This window comes from Thamnophis sirtalis, unplaced genomic scaffold (assembly GCF_051295495.1).
Source record: "Thamnophis sirtalis isolate CommonGarterSnake01/CBP01778 unplaced genomic scaffold, rThaSir2_p1.2 scaffold_3, whole genome shotgun sequence".
Lineage (NCBI taxonomy): Eukaryota > Metazoa > Chordata > Lepidosauria > Squamata > Natricidae > Thamnophis > Thamnophis sirtalis.
The window spans coordinates 100272359-100289904 of NW_028261383.1; the positions used below are offsets into that span (position 1 = coordinate 100272359).

The 17546-nt window shown below is 38.2% G+C and overlaps 1 protein-coding gene across 1 annotated transcript in view; it reads right to left on the minus strand.

Annotated features, from left to right (window-relative positions):
- The window catches only part of DPYSL3 (dihydropyrimidinase like 3), a 71795-nt gene that overhangs the window by 52920 nt on the left and 1329 nt on the right, over positions 1–17546 (minus strand). The gene's annotated exons all lie outside the window — the stretch shown is intronic.

The window sequence follows — 17546 nt, forward strand, 5'->3', positions numbered from 1 at the left end:
CTCCTCAGATGGCAAGGAGGGGGAAACCTCTCGCTGGGGGATGGGAAGGGAAGTCCCTGCCCCCTCCTCCCTAGGTGTGGGGGCTGCCTGCTGCTGCTGCTGTGGTGAATGGGTCTTTTGAAACTGCTTTTCAAGTGCCTTCTGGCGCCTTTCAGCAAGTTTCTCATCTGCCTTAGAGGCCTTCCTGACTTTGGGGCGCTTCCCCTTAGTTGGGCACCCCACCCCATCACCTTTGGCAGCAGGGTTGGGCCTGCTGCATTTAGAAGCGGTGGGCCCAGCTTGTTGCTCCACTTGCTGTTCCATCTTCTGGCTGAAGAGGAGATCTGCGCAGAAGCGTGCGGGATGGCCAGATGAAAGAATCTCTGGTGGTGGTAAGTGAACTGGAGAGCTTCAGGAATTAAGGCCAGTGGAGGCTCTCAGGATCCAAGGCAAGTGGGGCTGGGACAAAATGGCACCAGCTGAGGAAGGCGGATGCCTGCAGACCTGCGCCGTTAAGCAGGGGAGAATGGCCTGATAGTGGCCAGAAAGCCCCTGCAGCCGCTTGGAAAACAATCCGAAGAAGAGGGGAGCCTGCCTGGAGGCCCAGAGCAAGGCCTGATGTTACAGCACTCTCCACGGCGATCCGTGATGAAGGCAGGGTGCGCGGCATTGACAGGAGGCCCAGGCAAAAAGCGCGCCAATTTTGAAAACAAAATGGTGGCCGCAAGCGTGCGCGCGCCTGGAGCAACCGGGGGAAGCCTGAGGAGCCTAATGCTCCATGCTGGGGACCCTAGCTACCTATCCGTTCCCTGGGCTCATCAACGGCTGCTACCCGGAGGAGAGCCTTCTCGGTGGCTGCTCCGACCCTCTGGAACGAACTCCCCGTGGAGATTCGGACACTCACCACCCTTCAGACCTTCCACGCCGCCCTTAAAATCTGGCTGTCCCGGCTGGCCTGGGGTTAAAGACTTTAACCCCACTCGAATTGTGTGACTGTTGTGTTCTTAAATGATGTAGTGTCTTCATGTTGTAAATTGTTTGTCCTTCTCCCCCCCCTTTGAACTGTGAGCCGCCCTGAGTCCCCCCAGGGAAAAGGGCGGCATACAAATAAAGTGAAACTAAAACTAACTAAACTAAACAAGCCCCCCCCCCCACGGTGAGGCTGCAATCGCGACGGGCAAAAGGGCAGCCTCGCTCCAAGAAGCCTGCTTCACGCTCTGGATAGCTGATAACAAACGGAACCAGGAACTTAGGTAAAACAACAACAACAAAAAAAGGGAAATCTATAGAGGAGCTAACTAATAACACTGGAAGAAAAGAAAACCTAAGGAGCTACACTACACTAATTAGGGGGACCAGCCTGCTGCACAAGGACTGGATCTCCCCAAAATGCATCCTGTAGGGCAGTGTTTTTCAACCACTGTGCCGCGGCACACTAGTGTGCCGTGACATAGTGTAAGGTGTGCCGTGGGAAAATTACTTTATATATAGTCAATATAGGCACAGAGTTAAATTTTTTTAACATTTTCTAATGGTGGTGTGCCTCGTGATTTTTTTCATGAAAAAAGTGTGCCTTTGCACAAAAAAGGTTGAAAAACACTGCTGTAGGGCGACTGAGTTTTTTAAAACTGAGCCTCTGAGGGGAGCAGGAGGCGGAGCTACAGAAATGTTAAACTCAGTGCTTGGGCAGCAAGCTGAAGTGAACCCGTGCTTGGACACTCAAAGCAACGCCTAGGATAAATTAGTACATATGAGTTTTCCTTCATAAGCTGCAATGCAAGATATATGAGTGAGCTAAAGTACCGTATTTTTCGGAGTATAAGACGTACATTTTTCCCTCAAAAAAAAAAAGGCTGAAAATCTGGGTGAGTCTTATACACTGAATACAGCATTTTTTGCCTCCTGAAACTCCGCCCCTTCACCAAAATGGCCGTGCATAGCTTTTAGGCGGCTTTCAGAGTGCTCTTGGGGCTGGGGAGGGTAGAAATGAGCAAAAAATGGCCCATTTTTTGCCCCTCCAGCCCCCGGCAGCACTCTATAAGCTTCCTAAAGGCTATCCATACCCTTTTTTTTTAAACAAAAAGCAGGCCCGTTTTTGCAAAAAATGGGCCTTTTTTCTCATTTTTGCCCCCACCCCACCCCCAGGAGCACTCTACAAGCCTCCTGAGGGCTATTCATGCCCTTTTTTGGGGAAAAACCAGGGCCGTTTTCAGGTTTGCAGAATGCAAAAACTTTTTTAAAAAATTTTTCTCTTCAAAACCTTCCTGCATCTTATACTCCGGTGGGTCTTATACTCTGAAAAATATGGTATTTGGAGCAGGGATGCCAAACTGGTGGCCTGTGGGCAGGATGTGTCACATGCAGGCCACACACTCCCCAGCTCCGTGAATGGGAAAACATCACGAAATGTCACGTGGCGGCAATGTGACACGGCGAGTTTGACACCCGTGATTTAACTCATGATAACAGCATAGAATATACAGGTAATCTTTGGGTTACCATGATAATTGGGACTGGAATTTCTGCGCTAAGTGAGGTAAAGTGCAATGTCACATTACCACATTGCTTACTCATGGCTATCCTAACAGTCCCTGCCATTATTGTTAAGTGAGAGTTGTTATGCAAGGTCTTTATCAACTGCAATGTGAGTACAGGTGGAAGTTCCTAAGTACTTGGTTATATGTCACTGGAACTGTAGATCTGACAAATATCCAGGAAGGAAACACCTATATAAAAATTGTGAGCAGATTATATATTATCATTGGAATTAAAAGTTTATCAATTTTGCAGCTTCACTGAGTCTATGATATCACTAGGATGGATGACTTGGAAAAACTGGTGTCAGTATGGAGCAAGAATTTCAGCTGCCAATATTTTGCTGCAATGCTTACAGTGAACAAAAATGAGTTTAGAAGGGAAAGTCAAGTAGAGGTGTCACTTGCTTATTCATCAGAGGAAAAAGAAGATTTTCTCCAAGGAATTACTCTCATAATATGTAGGGATATTTCTTTCTTTCTGAAGACAACAAGAACTGCACATGCTGCAAATGTAGACTGATTCCTTTCCTTGAAAAGAATGAGAAGAGGAGTGAGGAAAAACTGTTCAGAATTCCTGAACTAAATACAGGGAATGCTTTCTAGAACAAAGCCAAGCAAAAGGAACCATAAATTGGACAACTTAACTTGAAAATCCTAGCCTGTCAAGAAGAGTTCATTCTTTAAGAGCTTAAAAGATTTCAGGGCCTCCACACTGGTGATGTCTCTGGACTCTTGGGTGAAAAGCAACTGCTACAAGTTCACAGATGTAGTCGTAGAGAGTCTATGGCTCTGCAAAGAGAAGGATTGTTGATTTTGCAATCAGCAAAGGAAGGAACTGATAGCTCCTAAATGAGAACTGGGCATTTTATGGCCCCCAAGCCACATCCTGCCTTTTGGCTCTCCCTGTCCAGCCCATGTGCGGTCAATTGGAAGTTAGAAATCAAATATAAATAAGTGTATGCTGTAAGACTAAGCTGAAGCTGCTATGACTAAAGATGAAGCAGGCTCTTCAGCTGGTGGACAAAAGCCAGGAAAAGATCCTTAGTGAGAGTAGTTAAGAAGGAACAAAGTTGTTAAGGAAACAAAGGAAAAATGTCACCTGAACCAGACAAAACAATTGGGCCTGAACATATTAAAAACCCTGCCCAAATCCCAGCAACAGCTACCAGTCTTGAGAATCCACAAAGCAAAGACTATGGGGATAGAAGGGGTCCTGAAGCCCACCCACTCTGAGTTGTCTTTGTATCCAGACTTGGTGGTTTCCCTCCATCTGGCTAGTGTCTACCAGCCTAGCTGAAAAGCACATGGGTAAACGTACATGAGTTTGTGTGTGCCCCTGTGAAAAAGTTCAAATATGTATGTTGTAACCAATAAGGTTTTGCTGTTATTTTAAATTCACTGGATCTCTAAAGAACCAACTGTGCTTCAGTGTCAAATGCCAAACCTAAACGTGTGTAACACTATGAATGCAATATAATTGCATTCCTTTTATTTTGAAGGCAACTGCTATTTTTTTTTCAAATTTAAGTTTATTTACACAAGTTCACAGTCCTATTGGTTCGGCCATCCACAACAACCCCAGTTTCTCATGTGGCCCCTTGGAAAAATTAATTACCCATTTCTGTCCTAGACCAAAGCATTCCCCCTCATGATAGTTGATCAATATAAGAGCCACTTTTTAGGAGAACAGAAGGCAGACAATTGGTAGTGATCAATAGATCAAGAAAATTAAACAACATTTTGGACTCTGATAAAAAAAAAAACATGCTTCTTTCTGAGAACACATTTAGAAGATGTCCTGCAACCCTGGAGACCTCCGTGTGAAGAAAAAGACAACCCAGAAAATAGATTAACACCAAGAAAGTAGGAATGGCTGGGGAAATTAAGTTTACATGATGTGAAAGAGGAAGACATTCTGCTTTACTTTGGCCTTATCCCCAAAAGAGAACTATGTTAAAATGGGTTTTAAACAGAACAATTAAGAAAGGGAAGGAGAAGCATGTCAAGGCAAGCAGGAGATGCCTACAGAGCACCTGGGTACCATGACTGATTTTATAACTTCAGGACCACACCAATTATATACATCCAAGTGTTTGAAGGAGAGTGTAGATGTCATCTTAAAAGTCCCTTTCGGGGATCTTTGAGAAATAATAAGAGGCTTGGAATAGTATCAGAGGAGGTTAAATGTTCCTATCTTTAAAAAAGAAGAGTCAGATAAATACAAAGTAATAACTGTTGTCAATACTAGGCAAAATTCTGGGACAGATGATTAAACAACTGGTTTGTGAGTATTTAGAAAATAATATATTGTTTGGAGGTAGCCAGCATATAATTATTAAAAATATTAATGGCAAATAAACCTGCTCTCTCGCTCTCTCTCTCTTGATAAATGAACAGTTAGGTGCTAGTGTGATGGAGGGACACTGTCCACCTTGATTTCAGCAAGACATTTGAAAAGGCTCCCATAAAAGAAGAAATTGTTCAGACTGAAAAATTGTAGCTGAATATGATACAATGGCTCTGCATCAGATTGCCCTAAACTCAGCCCCCAAAAGGATGCTACTCTCGGGCCTTTAATTTCTTAACTGACAAGGCGTTATATATTTATTTGATAAATTTATATGGCCACCCATCTCACCCAAAGTAGCTCTACACAGCATACAATAAAATCCAATTAAAATACACCACCAAAAACAAATAAGAACAATTAAAACAGTAGACAGGAATAAAAAAAAATCATGAGAAGAAAAAAATATTACAAATAACATAGCCAATGTGCCTGTGTTTCCTATTACCAGGAGATCTCTAGGTTTGCTGGGGGGGGGGATTTTTTTTGGGGGGAAAGGGGTTTTTCTGAAAGGCCATGATGGTTGGGCTAACCTCAACTTGGGACAGATGATACTGAAGAGTGCAAGTGCCATAGATGAAAAGGCTTCCTTCCTAGGTCCTGTCACATGGAACTCTTTTGGAGACGGAACCTATAGCATGTGTCTCCTGCAGGACCTTATAGATGGGAAGACATAATCAGGAAGAGGCAGTTTGTCAGATAACTTTTAACTTTAAGATTCAGCAAGTGCTGAAGTGAAATTTAGCTTTTGAAAATGAAAACTTTAGTTTTCTTCCAGGCTATCCTCCTGGGCAGACTATATTAAATGTATTACAGTAACCAATGCAAGCAAATTATTCACGTAATAGAAAATGCAATGTTTTAATGCATTTTAGGGGAAAAATACAAATTTAAAAATTATTGAATCCTAAATTGAATGCAGCAGTGAAAGAGCTAACAGTGTAATAGTTGGGGGGAGGGGAATTCTGTGGTGGCTCTCTTGCCTGATGTCTTAAACAAGTACTTACTTTGTTTAATGGTTAATCCAAGGTTGAATGAATGTGAGCCAATGGAGTAATGCAGTTAGCAAAATACAAGATGTACAGGAAGCAAAATAGTAAACCAACAGAATAGAATTAGTATTGGAAGAAGTTAATATCCCTCTCTATTTTGCGCTGGTCAGACCATGGATACATACAATTAACCTCAATTTAATGCACTGTAGATTCTGCCAAAAAAGAGCATTTTTCATTACTCTGTGAAAACAGAAAGCACTGCATCCTGAATATGTTATCATGTGGACAAGAAAGGGCATCTGAGGATTTTGTGAATTGAGCCAACTCAAGGGAACCCCTCCCTCCCTGCCTCATAAAGTTATTGCCTAAATAACAGTTTTTGAATTCTTGTCTGAATTACTGCAATGCACTCTACAAGGAGCTGCCCTAAAAGAGCATTTGAAAGCTTCAGCTGTGCAGAATGCAGTTGTACAGATAGTAAAATTTGTCAGATAATTCACGCATATAACATCCCTTTTGTGGTGAGCTGCACTGGTTCCCTATGCGTTGCTGGGTGCAACTGAACATGCTGGTTTTCGCGCCTTTAAAGCCCTTCATGACTTGGTACCAGGTTACATGAGGGATCATCTCCTCTCTATCGTTCCTATCTTTCCAATTTTATCTGGCAAGTTGGGCATGCTATGAGTCCTATCAGCAGCAGAGATTAGGAGATTATCTTCTGTAGCCCTTTTGTTCTCTGATTCTTAAGACATTGGGGTCTCCCCCCTCTCCTTTCTGATTATTTCTTAGGCAGTATCTCTTCCCATCAATCTCACATGCCATCACAAATCCTATACAATTTTAACTAAAAATATTCTTTAAAAAAATCTTTTTATTTTGTTTATGCAAACTTCACATCTCTGCAACATATTACACTTCTTTTACATATCTGTTGTGATTCTTTTATCTGTACAACGTGTATAGGTTGTCTTGTATAACTATAACTTTATATATGTGTGCATTTATATTATTTCATACATCTTTTTTCTTCATTCTATATATAACATTCTATATATTTTATGTAGAACAACCTTTATTACATTTGAGTCATTTTGTATCTATTTCCTATTATTTATTTGCTACAGTCTATTTTGTATTTCTATCTTTTAATCATTTTCTGATTTTGTAGTTGTTTTTTAATTTGTTGATCTTTCTTCCTTTCTTTTTTGCTTTCTTGCTTCACTCCCTTTCCTCTAGCCAATTATACCATAAATCCCATACAGAGTAATATTCAGATTCTTCTTTCGTGAGCCTATCCATCTCTGCATAGTCCAATATTTTTTATTACATTTTATTCTGTTGGTGTGTAATTATTTTTCCAGTTTTATACAAATGTAATTCTTGCTGCCATGATTATGTATAGAATTAAGTATTTAATATTTTTTTCATAATTTCCTTTTATAGTTCCTAACAGAAATAATTCTGATTTTACTTCAATTTGGTGTGTGGTAATCTCCTCCAGGCAATCTTTTATTTTTTCCCCAATGTTTTTTTGCAGATGCACATGTCCACCACATATGGTAGTATGTTCCGTGTTGTTAGTTGCATTTCCAACAGATAGGTGAGCACTCTGGGAACGTTTTCGCAATTCTCACTGGTGGGAGATGCCATTTGTAGAACATCTTGTACATGTTCTCTCTATATGCTGTTGCCATAAATCTGTAATTTATTTCCCAAATTTTTTCCCATTCCACCAATTCTATAGTATACCCCAAATTTGTCGCCTGTTATCATCAATACTTTCACAGTTTCTTCTTCCATTTTAAATTTTAATAAATCATGATATATTTCTTAATCAATTTTTCTTCAGTTCCCTGTAGAATTTTATCCAGTTCTTGTGGCTCCTTATAAAATCCATTCCTTTCTCTGTCTTTTTTATACCAGCCTATGTCTATTCCCTCGTCGGTTCCACCACAAAACCGCGATGCCCTTATCCGCGCCGACATAAGTGCAGAGGCAAATCCGCGGCGTCCGAAGCGCTAAGAAAAAACGACCCTACCGCCGCGACAACAGCGCGGTGACAAAGGGCATTCTGCATGCTTTGTTCTTTGCCTCCAAAGGTAGCCCTCCTCCTCCAGCTGACAGCGGCAGCGGGCACGGGGCAAAGCGGGCTGCCCAGCAGCAGCAGCCCACGGGAAGGGTCCAGCTCAGCCGCGGAGGCAGCAGGAAGCCCGCGGGGGCCCGAGCGGGGCCGCCGACACTGGCGGCGGAGGAGGACGCCGCAGTGGCGGCGGCTGAGGCTCTCCCGGGACCGGCGAAGCGGGCTTGCCCGGCGGAGGCAGGCCACCCTCTTCTTCCTCAACAACATCTCCTTGGATGGGCGGCCTCCACCGCCGGCGCCTCCCCCGGAGGAAGAGGCAGGGCGGGTGGCGGCTGAGGCTCTCCCGGGGCCGGCTATTTTGCATAGCGCGGTTTTGTCGTGCCACGCCCTCGTCTTTCAAGTCTTGCCTTGTTTTTAGTCTTTCTTGGTTATCTAATATGTCTTCATATATTATTATCTTGTTTATGTCCAATACATTCGGGTATATCAGAGCTTCCATGGTGGATAGCCAAATTGGGATTTTGTTGTAATGTTTTGTTTTGATTTTTAACCATATATGAAGTAGAGCTTTTCTAATTAAATGTTTTTGGAAATAGCTATTGGTTTTGTCTTTCCCATCCCAGATAAAGGCATGCCAACCCATTTCCGAATTGGTTATATTGCTATCTATGGTTCTAATTTTTCTCGGCTTATATATTTCCCGATTTTTTCCTGGTTTTAACTGATTTTATGATTGTTCACTACTTGGAATCATTTGTCTGAGATGAGCAGCTATAGAAATTGATTGAATGGATGGATGACAGACCTTTTTATAAAACTTTCTTTAAAAACAAAACAAAAGCAATCCTAACCTCCCTCCTATTGCCTTAAGAACTGGCAATGCAAACAAGAGACATTTTTAGTGCTCAAGACTGTCTTTTCATTCCAACTTTCTGATTGCTATTGCTGTATCAAATGCACAAAATAATAATAGCTATTCTCCCAGACAGTGGGAAAGTAGCTGGAATCAAGGTCCGCAGTAGCTTGAGTGGTTAGGAACAACATCCAATATTTCCTCGTTTTCTCAATTTATGTCCAGGAAAAAGACTATATATTTTGAGAGTCTCTTTAGGTCATTCTTCTTTCCACCTATCTATAGCAATTGTACTGTCTTCTCCCTCCATATGGATTTTTTAAATGTATGCCATTTACCCCATTTTAATCACTGGTAGTAAATTTCCCTGAATCTGAAACTACTGTAGTGACAACTTCAATTAGCAACACTTACCCTCAATTTAGAAATTATATCATGTGCATAGACTGAATCTCATTAAAATCTGATTAAAAATTTAAAAAACCAAAGAATCATCACATTTGAAGAGCAGTTTCATACAAGGCACCTAACCCATCTCCCTAATTGGTAAATGAGCAGTTTTTGACAGCTTATAACAAAGTTTTTCTATGGAAATGGTTAGGTAGTCAAATATGACCATTTACTATATAATTGTCAGTGAAACTCCACAGAGAAAGAATTCAAATATTATATGAGGTGTGAATCTTAAAATAATTTTATTAGCAACCTCATTCTTCATCCCATAATTATCATAGCCATACACTCTGGTATACTGCCATACAACTTCTTGCTAACTCAAATCTCAACGTACCTGAGCACTATTAGAAGGTATGGTGACAGCTACAGTCAGGAAGAAAAAACTAGGTCCACATGAAGGACCAATTAAACCGATTTATTGCTAAACAACCTATGCACAGGAATCTTCTCAATTAATGGTTAGCATCTGTTTGGAGGTTAGATAAAGACTCATGGAATTCAAGGACAGTTGGACTTAGTCGGCTTGCGACCAAAAAGGGATTCTAGGCTAATCTCTTTTTAAACTCCCCCCCCCCCCAGGTTCTGCCACTCCATCTCCAACATCTACTAATGTATAAAAAATAAAGCATTCAACACATTGTTGTGGAGAGATCAAAGACTATTAGCAATGAGAGCTTCAGATAGTTGAGGAACTGACTAGTGAGTAACAGAAAGCAAACTGAACTCTCCAAAGATGTAGAGGACCTGTTTAAGTTCTCCCCAGTCTCCTGAGTACTCAGGGAACATCACCAATTTCACCAATCCAAGCCAAGATTACAAAAATATTGTTCAAAATAAAAAATCTTTCCAAAAAGACAACTTCTGATTTGGCAGCAGCAGTAGCATGAGTTTTATTCTCCTGCCCATGTGCCAACAGTCTCAATAAGTCTTCCAAGCCTCAGGTGTGACCATATAATCAATCTTCACTTGGGTGGTCTCTGTCCACTTTCTCCTCAGGGTTTGCAGTACGAAAAACCAACTCTCTTTTCTGCCTAGGCAATGAACTGAGTCCAGCCGGGGCAGCATACAAGGGTGGAGGATTTTGTTTATTCAGGCATGATAAGGGTAATGCAATAGGTGATTTCTATGACGGCTCCTCTTTTGTGATACTCTGGCATCCACACTCTGAGCAAGTATGAACAAGCCCTGATAAAGCAGCATAGCAGGAGTTGAGGGGGAATACGAAATCTAGTTAGTTCTAAAACTGAAATGGATGGGGAAAGATACCTATGTACGTGTATATAGGGGCCTGGGGTATTTCTATCCACTAACTGTATCAAATTTTTAAAAAATCAAGTTGATTTGTCCAAAAGTCAGCCATCCAATGTTTACTTGAGAGACCGCCTGCTGCCAATTACCTCCACCAGACCGATTAGATCCCACAGATTAGGCCTCCTCCGAATTCCATCCGCTGGCCAGTGTCGACTGGCAACTACCCGGAGGAGAGCCTTCCTGTGGCTGCTCCGACCCTCTGGAACGAACTCCCTGTGGAGATTCGCACCCTCACCACCCTCCAGGCCTTCCGCAAAGCCCTTAAAACCTGGCTGTTCCGACAGGCCTGGGACTAAAGAACCGTGCCCCTATCTCGAATGGTATGCTTGTTGCGCTTTTTAAATTATGTATTGTTTTGTGTTGTTGTCAAATTGTCTGTATCCCCCTTCCCTTGTTTGAGTTGTGAGCCGCCCTGAATCCCCCTCGGGGGAAAAGGGCGGCATACAAATGAAATAAACATTCATTCAACATTCAAACATTATCAGTAGTAAGGATTGAAAAAAACTCACTCTTGATGGAAATCTAAAACGATTCATAATCAATCAAAAGCAAAATCATAAGTCTAATTAAGTACCGTAACAATGTATTTATTAAAATATCAACATGCAAACATTCCCTTCCTTTCTCATTAAAGGGATCAGTATAGCTACAACTTCAGAATCCTTCTACAAGTATAAATTATTATTATGATTATTATTAATCATGATTGACAGAAGATAAACAATCCCCCTATAAATGTTTAATTCCTAGTATTAATCAGATTCTCTTTGCTCTCAATATCTGTCATGAGTAGTGGTTTAAAACACAAACTACTGAATGCAAGGGCACAAGAAATAATCTAGCTCAGAGGTGTCAAACTGGTGGTCCGTGGGCCGGATGCATCACATGCAAGCCACGCCTACCCCAGCTCCGCAAATGCGAAAAACATTGTGAAACCAAGTGATAACAACATGAGGTGGCAAGTTTGACACTCGTAATCTAGTTGATAAAAAAAGGAACACATCTGAAGACTTAAGAAAATTCACTTGTACAGGCAAAATGAGATTGTGCTACATGTCTTCACATAAACCTGCTGGTATGCATAGAATGACCTTGCTTTCACTGAATGTTTGCTTCATTGCCTCTGGGTACATACAGCAAAAACAAAAAGTATCAGAGAATCATAAATTATGTAAAGTTCCTTAACATAAGAATTTAAACAAGCTAAAATTCTAAAATATGAGCATATAGCCTTAGAGACAACCTTCCTAATAAAATATTTGGGCCTTTTGGTCATAAATAAAACTGGTTTTGTCAGAAAAGTATAATTGTTCCATATTTTGGCCTTTGGAATTATAATTGTTTTTCTTTCACATAACAGTTTATCTAGGTGCATGGAAATAGTGTTTGCTTTTAAAACTCTAAAACTATCTCAAGGGAAGTCTGGAAGTTGAGTCATGACAACTGGGCTGAAATGTTTTGCTCTTATCCAAGTAAAGATAGGGAAGTGTTTAAATATTGTTTAAAAATTCCTTATCTAATAACTTAAGATTTCTTAATCTTCAATAAAGATCTCTTCTGAATCCGTCTATTTTTCCAAAAAATATCTCATAGGTAGTGAGCACTCAACCCCTATAGGTGATGTCTAGATTTCTAGATTCACCTCTATTATTAAATCATAACAAAACAAATAGCTAATCCAAGAATGAAAATTAGTATCCTTATTTCGATTCTGTCAAAGACAAATAAATACAGCATCTATTTCTAAAACAATAGAATTGTTCTGATGCTTAGAATTTACATAGAAAAATTTTACAAAAATTTCCATCAAATCACTGTATTTCCAAGGAATTTAATCCAGATAACTTCCTGTGTTTCATACATGGTGATCTTATTTCCCAAAAGACCATCTTGAAAGCATGACTTCAATGCCTTGAGAATTAACATAAGAATTCCTCACATTCCATCAAAAAAAATAAAAAAAATAAAATGGCTCCTCAGATATCTATTTTCTCTTTGCTAGTAAACAAAATAAAGAGCAGTTCCATAATTGAGCAATTCTGAATCCACTATCTGTTTAATCTAAGCCATTTTATGATTACATTTACCCAGATTGATGCTATCTTAAAGGACTTTTCTTTTCAAGCTGCTTCCTAATAATCTTCCTGAATCGTATTTACTACGATTACATTTAACAGAAAATATCCTGAAGGATATCTTACATAGAAGTGAGGCCACAGTACAAGATAGGTTGATTTGTCCATGTGCAAAATGTCTCGGTACCTATGAAATGGCCAACTAGATAATTCCCCACCCCACCCCAAGATTAGGAAAGTAAAGATTGGTGAATGTAAGGAAATCTGGGTTGTGTGTGAGGGGATGATATGTGCATGTATCTGTCTGTGTGTGTGATAAGACAGAAAGACAGAATGCTCTGTCCCCTCTTTTATCCACACTTCAGAATCATAGGAATTACTGCTTTTTTTTCTATCTCATCAATTTTTCTGTAAGATTTAGTGCAGCAATCACATTAGCTATTTTAAACTACCATATTTTTTTGTAATATAAGACGCACCGGAGTATAAGACGCACCAAGATTTTGAAGAAGCAAATTTAAAAAAAAGTTTTTGCACTCTGCAGACCTCCCAAAAAGCACCCTTTTCGCAAAAACAGACCCCCCCCACCAAAAAAGGAATGCATAGCCTTTTAGGAGGCTTGTAGAGTGCTCCTCAGGGCTGGGGGGGGGAAATTAAGCAAAAAACTGCCCAATTTTTGCTCATTTCTGCTATGCAGGTCCATTTTGGTAAAGGGGGAGGGGTTTGGGGAGGCAAAAAAATTGCTGTATTCGGTGTATAAGACGCACGCAAATTTTCAGCCTCTTTTTTGAGGGAAAAAGGTGTGTCTTATATTCCAAAAAAATACGGTATTTACAGTATGTTAAAATTCCTAAGAATTTGGTTATATATATTTATTACTGATAGAATATCTTAAAATGAATTATCATATGCTCCTGTGGCTATCTGCCACTTATTTAAAAAAATAGTTTATAAATAATAACTACAATTTAACTAACAGTTTTAAGCCTTCAATTTAATCTCCTTCAATATAATCAGACTGTGACCAAAGCTGTTCTTCCTCATTCCATGGACACTCTTGGTATAAAAAATTACATATATTATTCTTCCCATAAATTAAGAACCCATGTATGTCTTTAGATTTCTTGCTTCTGAAAGATACACTTCATACTGATGTCTATGCAAATCAATCATCTCTATTCTAACATTAAAGCAGTCACATCCTTTGCAAGGATTGTCCAGGCTGTCTCCCACTATCGGTACTTGCGTGTATGGAGTTTGTTGAATCTTAAAAAAGGATGAAGCTGCTTTCACAGTCCAAAGAGAAGCGTTACAATGCAGGGACACATTTTGGGGGACATCTCCACTTTGCACAGACCTACTGTAAATTATTCAAGCCTCTGCAATTAAAATTATTTCTTGCAGTTTTAGTTTAGTCTGTATTATCAGTAATAGGCATGTGAAATTCAAACATAAAGAAAAATGACAAAATCACATATTTGGATGATTAATGAACAATGTAAGTGTGGCAAATTGCAACAGATACTGTACTGGCAAAAGAATGGATTTATAAAGTAATTCTCATTTTAATGAAAGCTATACTTAGCAACCATTGTGTTTTACTGACAAAGATAATTTGTCTCTACAAATTGGATCATTCCTGTGCTTAATACTACAAAAAGTAATTTGCAACTGTAATAAACCCATTTTGTAGCATAAAAACAGCTGTCATGGGGGGAAAATATTGTGCAGAAGAATTATATAAAGTTAGAAAAGGCCAAAAACAGATGTGGAAGGATATATATTTCTCTGATTTGTTTTTGAAATAACTAAAAAGACAACACTCAATGTAATAATTCCACTTTTGTCATGTTTTCCAATATTTACTAGCATTTTAGTTACTATTCCAATTTTTAACAGTTACTCATTTAGATTGATAAACCAGAATTATAGCTTAATATGAAAAAAAAAAAATTCTTTGCATAATGCCCAATTCACTACTCTTGACTATGGGGATGTTTAAATAAACTAGAGAACATCTATTTGTGATATTTTTGTGTTTTGTCTGAATTATGATTCCTACAACTGAACATGAAACAGGACAAAAAAGAGAGTTCTCCTTACAGTATAATCCAGGATCAATTCAAACATAACACTGTTTCCATAAAACTATCAGGAAAGTACATTTAGAACTTCTGCTTTAAATACTGTATTTATTTTGACCAATACATCAATTAAGCCATGGATTACTTATAATTCCAAATATTTATTTATTGGATTTAGACTACCTCTTCTGGATAGAATCATTATGCAATAAATGAAACATACAAAGGTATTACATAAAGAACTATAATACAATTTAAAATAGTTTATATAAAAGTTTAAATGAAAACAATTAGTCTCTTGCTAGAGCTAAATTTTGCTTCCGAGTCCACCTCTTTTATGAAGCAAATCCTGTTCCTTACTGTGAAATATATTAACATAACAAATGTTTGTTAATTTTTTTCTTTGTGCAAAAAATCTAATTATCTATATTCTGGTATCATTATTGGTATTGATTAGTGATTTTATCATTTCTGATTCCTTGTTATATGATGGAACATTTCACTAGTTCTTATGCTTGTAAGCTTATACTTACAAGAATTGCCTCATCAGTGATGGTATGTAGCTTTGTCATCCTCCTGGCCTTTTTAGTGATTCACCAAGATTCTTGCCTTCATATTATGTATTCAAACTTGTTAAAGTTTAGCTTTATTATTATTGCTTTCAACAAATGAATCATCCTGTATTATTTAGCATTTGATTCTTTATTCTTCTTGAGGTCTAAGGTGTTCTCCAACCCCATCATTCAGAGATCATTATTTTAATTCAATATTTCTGTCCTGCTTTTAGAGCTATTACAACCAAGAAAAACAATTGACTGTACATAGCTTTACTGTCAATATGATGTCTATATGTTAATACTTCGTCTAAAACAGTCAGAAATTATTTTTCAAGTATGAAGATAAATAATTTTGTTATTACTTTGACAATATATTTGCTAATTTGCATTGATTTGGCATTGTATGTTGACATATTTCTTTTATTTTTTAATATTGAGGAAAGACTGACTTCTCCACTTCCCACATGAGATTTCTTAAATGTTCCTTGTTTTCAGCCATCATATGGTATTATCAGCATATCTAACACTACTGGTGTTTCTTCCACAACTTCTGATTTCAATTTCTTGTGTCTGCAGGTAATCTTATAAAGAGGGTGACAGTGTACAACTGTGATGTTCTTTTTTCCAGATTTTGAACCCCTGAATAGCTCCATATTCTGTTTTAATTGTTTCTAGTCATGAAACAGATTCTTTGGGTAGATAAGGCAATTTAAAACATTTTAAAGGGCTATCCACAACATCTCTTAATTTACAAAGTCAAATGTTTAGTATAATCAATAAAGCATAAATATACATATTTTTGGAACTCTCATGCTGTTTCCATTACCTATCACATATTAGCAATATAATATAAACTCATGTGCCTCCCAAGCTTATCCATCTGGCAATTTTCATCCTATGTACTAATGAAGTCTAGACTGCAAAATCTTGCTTTGGTAAGGTTTGATCTTTTCCAGTCCCTTGACCATTGCTGCTTACAAATCATATATATCACTCTAAATGCATAATCTGGTAAAAAATTTAAATAGTTCATCCAATCTTCCAGTTTATCAGTGTTTTTATAATGCCATTATATCACATGTCTGATTCTAGCTCAATGATCAAACTTGAGGCAATTGTTTTCTTGTTTCTTCTTTTTTCAGTTTTGGTCACTGTTATCATCAGATAGCCATTACATTTTTTTTACATTCCAGGATATATTTTAATCACGACACAAATTGCAATTCATAATTTTTTCAGTTATCCATTTATTCATTCAATATATTAATTTCCCCATGGAATCACACAACTAGCTTGTATGATAAGTTTTAATTTTATAGAAAGTTTACAATTTGAACCACAAATTGGCTTTGTTGAATGAACAGTGCATCTCCATCTTTATAAGAGTATATAAGAATACATATGTTACATATCATTGTAGAATACTACCATTATATTCATGATTATCTTTGGAAAGTTACCAGAAACTTCAACTGATTTAGCAGAGAAACAATTTACAGCCCAAGCAAAACACAGCATTATCCTTTCATTTATTAAAGAACTATCATAGTGGCTGGCAATTTGTTTTCAAACACAATTCAAAATGCTAGTGTTATCAAGTATTAAATAAAAAAGAGAGTGATTTCCATCAAATATTTGGAAGTAAGAATGACATGGAGTAAAAAAAGGTGCTGAAACAAGAACAGAGACAGATTCAAGTCCTACCTCCACTAAAGAAACTGTCATCGTAACTTCTGACAAGTCATTTTTCTACTGTCCCATCTACCTCATGAGATATTTGTGACAGATACTTATTATTTTTTTCATCCTGGTACAATAATCTTGTAACTCTTGTTGGTTGTATATGGGCTTCCCTGAGCTCCTTATAAAAAAGTTATAATTTTCAAATAAAAGAGTTTTCCCATAATGCTACGGTATAATTACATTTTTTTCTGTGATAAAATGATACAATTTTATCCATGTAGGGAAAGCAGACAGAAATATAAGTACCTGGAGGTGAGTCTAATAGAGGCAGTTGACAAAATAAGAAAAATAAAAGCAGATAATCTATAAACACATACACATAAATAAAACAAACAGAGAAATCCATTGATAGCCTTCATAATTGTTTGGCTAGGAAACACTCAGGGTTTTTCCCTGACTCATCTCTAAACAGAAGCAACTTATATACTACCTGTTCATCCTTTATTATTAAACTATTAATTGTTCATAATCAACTGGTTCTCTACGTAAATAAGATAGAATCTAATATCCTACCTCCATGTAAAGTATA